General features: G+C 42.0%; 1 pseudogene; it reads right to left on the bottom strand.

Moving 5' to 3' along the window:
- Positions 1-1,996: 1,996 nt before the first annotated feature.
- On the bottom strand, positions 1,997-4,203 carry LOC116464971 (protein FAM47A-like; annotated as a pseudogene).
- Positions 4,204-8,233: the final 4,030 nt, after the last annotated feature.

The raw sequence follows: 8,233 nt of genomic DNA, 5'->3' as shown, positions 1-8,233 counted from the left end.
ATTCTAAAGTTTATGTGGAAAGGCAAGAGACCCAAAATAGCCAACACAACATTGAAGGAGACCAAAATCAGAGGATTAATACTACCTGACTTCAAGACTATATTGTTACAGTAATCAACATATTGTCGTATTGGTAAAGAAACAGAAAAATAGATCAATGGAACAGAATAGAAAGTCCAAAAATAGACCTACATGAATATAACCAATTTATATTTGACAAACGAGCAAGAAAATACAGTGGAGAAAGAATGCTCTTTTCAACAAAACGTGCTAGAATAATTGGACATTCATATGCAAAAAAAGAATGTAGACACAGACCTTGCACATTTTACAAACAATAGCATCAAATGCATTGTAGACCTAAATGTAAATGCTAAACTATAAAACTCCCAGATGATAACATAAGAGAAAATATAGGTGGCCTTCGGTTTGGCCAAGACTATTTAGATACAGCACCATTAGCATAATCTATGGAAAAAATAGATACGTTGGAATTCCTTAAAATTATAACATTTTCCTGTGAAACGTCCTGTTCAGAGAATGAAAATCAAGTCATACAGTGGACAAAATATTTTCAAAACATATATAGAATAAAGAATTTGTATTCACAATACATAAAGAATTCTAGAAACTCAACTATAAGAAAACAAACATCTCAATATTAAAAACAGATAAAATATCTAAACAGACACCTCATGAAAGAAGATCTGCAAATGGAAAATAAGTAAATGAAAATATGCTCAACAGTATATGTAATTAGGGAATTGTAAACTAAAACAACATTATGATGGTTAATAGTATGTGTCAACTTCATTGGATTGAAGGATGCTTAGATGGGTGCTGAAGCATTGTTTCTGGGTGTGTGCAAAGGGGTGTTTTCAGAGATTAACATGTGAGTCAGAGTACCTGGAAAGGAAACCGCACCTCAATGTGGATAAGCACTATCCAATTGGCTACCAACAGAGATAGAACAAAGGGAGCAGAAGAAGGGGGGTATTCAGCTTGCTGAGGTCTCTTGCTCTGACCATCCCTCCCCTTGCCAGAAGTTAGCTTTCTCACTTCATGCCCTTGGTAATCAGACTCCAGGTTCTTTGGCCTCTGAACTCTGGGACTTGCACCAACAGGCTCCTGGGTTCTCTTGGGCCTTTGGCCTCAGACTGAGGGCAGCACTGTCAGCTTCACTATCAGCTTTTCTCAGTCCCCAGCTGGCAGGAGTCCTATCGTGGGAATTCACCTTTGTAATCATGTGATCCAATTCTCCCTAATAAGTCCCTTTTACATATACATATATCCTATTGGCTCTGTCACTCTCAAGAACCTTGATTGATACAAACAATAAGAAACAAATATATAACAATTAAAATGGAAAATTCCAAAACACTGATAGCACCTAATGCTGGCAAGGAAGTTGAGTAACAAGAACTCTCATTCTTTGCTGGTGAAAATGCAAAATGGTACACCACTTTGGAAAACAGCTTGAAACTTTCTTACAAAACTAATGTTTATAGCAGCTTTACTCATAATTTCCACAACTTGGAAGTGACCATGACATCCTTGAATAGGTGAATGGATGAACAATGTATGGCACATCCATTCAGTGGGATATTATTCAGGGATAAAAACAAAGACATAGATGAACTAATTTCACTAGGTGGAAAAGGGCAATCTGAAAAGGCTGTGTACTGTGTGATTCCAACTATTTGACATTCTGTAAAAGGCTGAGCTATGGAGACAGTAAAAAGTCAGTAACTTTCAGAGATTTAAGGGTTCTAAGGGAGGGAGGAGTAGACGGAGCACAAGGAATTATTAGGGCAGTGAAATTATTTCTCTGTTAATATTAACATATCAGTATTAAAATATATACACGTACTATGTACCCACAAAAATTAGGAATACAAAATTTTAAACAAACAAAAATGTATATTTATTTTCATGTTTGGTTTTCAGAAATTTTAATATGACGTGTTTAGGTGTGGTTTTCCTTATATTTATCATTCTTGTGGTTTGTAGCATTTCCTGAATCTGTCACTGGTATTTTCCAGCTTCAAGAGTTTCTTAGTCATTAGTTTTTCAAATGTGGTTGTTGTGCCATCTTTCTCTTCTATTCTTCTGTAACTCGAATTATACATTTTTATACTTTTCACCACATCCCAGATGTCTCCTACACTTATTTCTCTGTTCTCTGTTCTGTTTTTCTCTCAATAGCTGGATATGGATATTTTTCATCATAAATTATGATTGATGATTAAAATGAGAGCAAGAAATACCCAATTGAGTAGTAAACTGAAGAGCGCTAATCTTCTTCCGATGACTCTACGATTTCTTCGTACCTGTAAAGTATTGCACGTTGAATAGGAGTCTGTTCAGAGTCATAAGTCCATCCTTTCCTGGCAAACAGCCTTTCAAGGATTCCAGGTATTTCATAGCCCTTGCTGAGAATGAAATCCTTAAAGGCAATTGGTCCATAAAGATCTTCAAGAACGTCAGGTTCATCAGGCTTTTTAAGTAAGAGTTTGGGGTCAGTCAAAGTTTCATCACTTCTACACGTTTTCCACAACCTAGGCTTGAGGTACCATGCTCCATATTTCATCTTCACACGCTGTGCGGTATAAGAATTTGATGGCATGTGGAATTTCCTGCCCCAGTATTTTTCCTGTGAGAAGAATTTGTCCTCATCCTTTTCATCTAGCTCCATGGTGTATGTACTGCAGCTCTGAGGAACACTCCTTTACCTTCTTAAACTTTTGGTCCTCATGGATTGCTCTGTACTTGGTGGCGAAGTCAAACAGATTCCAGATTGTTTCTTCAACTCCCACGTCTGCGGCCCACTTGAAGAATTCACGGAGTTTTTCCAACGTGTATCTATATTGAAGAGGGTCTTTTGGGCTTGCTGTATCTTCCTGAAGCAGTTCTTTTATGTAGGATGCTCCAATATTGGGAGGCTCCGAGAATTGATGGGACTCTGGAGCATTGGGAGGCTCCGGATGGAGACTGGATACCAGAGTCTCGGGAGGCTGCAGGCAGGATTCTCCACAAGGGCATTGATCAGGCTCGGTGGGTTCCTCAGTTTTCTTCACCCGGGCCTCACAACGATCCCACACGACTTTCAGCGTCCTCCCAGGATCCAGCAATTTCAGCATGTGTAGTAGGAGATTGGACACCCGACTAGGGTCGGGAGATTGCAGGTGGAGATGGGACACACCAGTCTCAGGAGGCTGCGGGCGGAGAGTGGACCCCCGAGGAGACTTGACAGGCTGTGGGTGGAGACTGGACCCCCGAGGAGTCCTGGGAGGCTGGAGACTGGACCCCCGAGGAATCTTGACAGGCTGTGGGTGGAGACTGGACCCCCGAGGAGTCTTGGGAGGCTGTGGGAGCAGATGGGTCACTCCAGTCTCAGAAGGCTCCGCGCGGAGACTGGACACCGGAACTGTGGGAGGCTCCGGGCGGACACTGGACAGCCGACGAGTCTTGGGAGGCTCCGGGTGGAGACTGGACCTCCAAGGAGTCTTGGGAGGCTGCGGGTGGAGACTGGACCTCCAAGGAGTCTTGGGAGGCTGTGGGTGGAGAGTGGACCTCCGCAGAGTCTTGGGAGGCTGCGGGCAGAGACTGGACACCGGAATTGTGGGAGACTCTGGCTGGAGACTGGACACCCGATGAGTCTTGGGAGGCTGTGGGTGGAGACTGGACCTCTGAGAAGTCTTGGCAGGCTGTGAGCAGAGACTGGACCCCCGAGAAGACTTGACAGGCTGTGGGTGGAGACTGGACCCCCCATGAGTCCTGGGAGGCTGCAGGAGCAGATGGCTCCCTCCAGTCTCGGAAGGCTCCGGGTGGACACTGGACACCCCAGAACTATGGGAGGCTCTGAGCAGAGACTGGACACCCGACCAGTCTTGGGAGGCTGTGGGTGGAGACTGGACACATGACGAGTCTTGGAAGGCTGCGGGTGGAGACTGGACCCCAGAACTGTGGGAGGCTCTGGGCAGAGACTGGACCCTGGAACTGTGGGTGGCTCCAGGCAGAGACTGGACACCAGAATTGTGGGAGGCTCTGGCTGGAGACTGGACACCCGACGAGTCTTGGGAGGCTGCGGGTGGAGACTGGACCTCCAAGGAGTCCTGGGAGGCTGCGGGAGCAGATGGGTCACTCCAGTCTCGGAGTGCTCCGCGAGGAGACTGGACACCAGAACTGTGGGAGGCTCCGGGCGGACACTGGACAGCCGACGAGTCTTGGGAGGCTGCGGGTGGAGACTGGACCCCGGAACTGTGGGAGGCTCCGGGCAGAGACTGGACCCCGGACCTGTGGGAGGCTCCAGGAGGAGACTGGACCCCAGAACTGTGGGAGGCTCCGGGTGGAAACTGGGCACCTGATGAGTCTTGGGAGGCTGCGGGCAGAGACTAGACCCCCGAGGAGTCTTGACAGGCTGTGGGTGGAGACTGGACCCCCGAGGAGTCTTGACAGGTTGTGGGTGGAGACTGGACCCCCGAGGAGTCCTGGGAGGCTGCGGGCGCAGATGGGTCACTCCAGTCTCAGAAGGCTCCGGGCGGAGACTGGACACTGGAATTGTCCTGGGGCCTCTGGTCCCCCATGGTGGCCCTCGCTGGGGTGCCAAGTCTCCAGCTTCTGTGGTTCCTGATCCCTGCCGCTCTAGTCGCTAGGAGACCGCCAGCCAGGCACAGCCCAGGTTCCTTCCTGGAGGTGGAGCAGCGCTGACGTCACAAACGCAGCCCAGATTCTAACAGGTGTGTAGTGGAATCTCATTCTGGGTTTCATGTGCGTTTCCTAATGACTACTGCTACTGCTATTGAACATCTCTATATTTGCTTATTTGCCATCCTTATCTCCCCTTGGTTGACGTTTCTGTGGATTTTTTCCCCCATTTTTAAATTGTGTTGCTGGATATCATATTTAGTTTTGAGAATCCTTGCTGTGTTCTAGATGTAAATAGGTTATCAGATATATGATTTGCAAATGTTTCACTTCATCCTTGGCTTTTCCCTCTGTCTTAACAGTGTCAAAGAGAAGTTTTTTAATTTGGTGAAGTCCAATTGATCAATTTGTTCTTTTATGGATTGTGCTTCTCTTGATGTATCTATGAAAACTTGGCCCATCCAAAGGTCAAGGTTTAGTGTTTGTAAACGGCACAAGATATAGATCAAACTTTTTATTTAAAAATGTACCTATTGCTTACATATGTCTGATAATTTTATAACTATTTTTGTAAAGACTAAATTTTCTCAACTGAATGACGTTTGGAAATTGGTAGAATATCAGTTTTGTATATTTTTTGAAGGTCAATTTCTGGACACTCTTCCATTGATTTTTCTCTCACACAAATTTCACACTCTGTTGATTACTTTAGATTTATAATAAATCTAGAAATTAGGCTGTTTAGTCCCTTAACAATGTTCTTTTATAAAGTTAGTTCTTCCTAGGTCCTTTGAATTTCTTTTTTTTTTTTGAGATGGAATTTCAATCTTGTTGTCCAGGCTGGAGTGCAATGGCACGATCTTGGCTCACTGCAACCTCCGCCTCCCAGGTTCAAGTGATTCTCCTGTCTCAGCCTCCCTAGTAGCTGGGATTACAGGCATGCGCCACCATGCCTGGCTAATTTTGTATTTTTAGCAGAGCCGGGGTTTCTCCATGTTGGTCAGGCTGGTCTCGAACTCCCAACCTCAGGTGATCCGCCTGCCTCAGCCTCCCAAAGTGCTGGGATTACAGGCATGAGCCACTGTGCCTGGCCTAGTCCTTTGAATTTCTATAGAAATTTTAAAGTCAGTTTGTCAATGTCAAAAAAAGAAAGTCCTGTTGGGAATTTGATTAGGATTCTGTTGAATCTGTAGACCAATTTGAGCATAATTGGCATGTTCACAATAGGAAATCTGACCACTGAGAAATGTCCAGCTTTCTATTTGTTTATGTGTTTTTTCATTTTCTCAGGAATATTGTGTGTTTTTTAGTGTATGTGCCTTTCCCATCTTTTTCTCTCCAGATTTTTCCTAAATATTGTTTTTCATACTATTATATGTAGTATTTTTTAGTTGCAATTTCCAGTTTTTTGTTGTTAGCATATATAAATATTGATGTTTGTATATCCATGGGTATCATACAACCTTGGAAAACTCACTCATTATGTTCAGAAGCATTTTTGTATATTTCATTGAATTTTCTATATATATGATACTGTCATCTGTGAATAAAGACAGTTTCCCTTCTTCCTTTCCAATCTGAATATCGTTATACTGCCACCAGTCCAGTTGCAATCCTTCATTTTCCTTTAAATAATATCACTTAAATTTTTATCTCTCTTATAGTGCTTAAAACAACACTATGAAAAGCATTTTTATAAAAAAATTTAATTATAGACAAATTCAGCCTGCATTATTCCTTAAGCATGTCATTTTCTCATCTCATAATAATTTTTTCTGTACATTCTTACTCATTTTTTAAAAGAAGTTTTCTTACTTCCCTTGTTAGGTGCAGCTGAACAATGTTTTCTACCACTACAAGCAGGTATACCCTAGTTCCTCCTTGTAAATGGGGTATGATCAATGCCTCTCTTGTTTTTGGCTCCTCCTCTGTAAGATAGACACAGTGTATACTCCTCTTAGGTTTCTCATTAAATCAAAGAACTACATTATGTGTAAATCAAGATAATCTATATAACATGACTTTGTATAGTGTCTGGGACAGAATAAGCATCCTGTAAAATATTGTTAATTTATATAGTATTACTACAGTTTGAAAATAAAAATATTCTACATTTGATGTCTATATAAAGGAAAAGCAACATCATACATTTACATATCACAAATATTTTCATTTATTGATTATAAGAATCTATGTTAAAGTCTCAAGATATTTAGTAGATTTCATAATGTGAGGTTGGTAAGACCAAATTTGATATGGATTTATTTTTAACTTTCTTTTTTTTCCTTTTTTATTTTTATTATACCTTAAGTTCTAGGGTACGTGTGCACAATGTGCAGGTTTCTTACATATGTATAAATGTGCCATGTTGGTGTGCTGCACCCATTAACTCCTCATTTACATTAGGTATATCTCCTAATGCTATCCCTCCCCCCTCCCCCCACTCCATGACAGGCCCTGGTGTGTGATATTCCCCTTCCTGTGTCCATGTGTTCGCATTGTTCAGTTCCCACCTATGAGTGAGAACATGCGGTGTTTGGTTTTCTGTCCTTGAGATAGTTTGCTGAGAATGATGGTTTCCAGCTTCATCCATGTCCCTACAAAGGACATGAACTCATCCTTTTTTATGGCTGCATAGCATTCCATGGTGTATATGTGCCACATTTTCTTGATCCAGTCTATCACTGATGGACATTTGGGTTGGTTCCAAGTCTTTGCTATTGTGAATAGTGCCTCAGTAAACATACATGTGCATGTGTCTTTATAGCAGCATGATTTATAATCCTTTGGGTATATACCCAGCAATGAGATGGCTGGGTCAAATGGTATTTCTAGTTCTAGATCCTTGAGGAATGACCACACTGTCTTCCACAATGGTTGAACTAGTTTACAGTCCCACCAACAGTGTAAAAGTGTTCCTATTTCAACACATCCTCTCCGGCGCCTGTTGTTTCCTGACTTTTTAATGATGGCCATTCTAACTGGTGTGAGATGGTATCTCATTGTAGTTTTGATTTGCATTTCTCTGATGGCCAGTGATGATGAGCATTTTTTCATGTGTCTTTTGGCTGCATAAATGTCTTCTTTTGAGAAGTGTCTGTTCCTATCCTTTGCCCACATTTGATGGGGTTGTTTGTTTTTTTCTTGTAAATTTGTTGGAGTTCTTTGTAGATTCTGGATATTAGCCCTTTGTCAGATGAGTAGATTGCAAATATTTTTTCCCATTCTGTAGGTTGCCTGTTCACTCTGATGGTAGTTTCTTTTGCTGTGCAGAAGCTCTTTAGTTTAACAGAAAAATTCCACGGACTGTATGTTACATTCAAGAGTCAATGCTTCAACAATTCTCTATAACAATACTCCAACTAGCAAGCTCATGTGAGTACTCACTTATCTAAAATGCATGAGAGTTTGAAAAAATCTTCTATATTCCAAATAATCCCAGAAAAAAACATGTATCGAATCTCCTGAAGTTCAATTGGGCCCATATAAAAGTTTTCATGTGCCTGTTCATTAAAACAGTTTTTGTTCCTTAAAATCACTTCATTTTTTTCACTTTTCACAGTAGAATATTATACAAAGGACTCAC

Source organism: Hylobates moloch, unplaced genomic scaffold, assembly GCF_009828535.3.
Source record: "Hylobates moloch isolate HMO894 unplaced genomic scaffold, HMol_V3 SCAFFOLD_2468, whole genome shotgun sequence".
Lineage (NCBI taxonomy): Eukaryota > Metazoa > Chordata > Mammalia > Primates > Hylobatidae > Hylobates > Hylobates moloch.
Note: the sequence above shows the minus strand (reverse complement) of the source record. Positions and strands in the feature narration are given on the sequence as shown.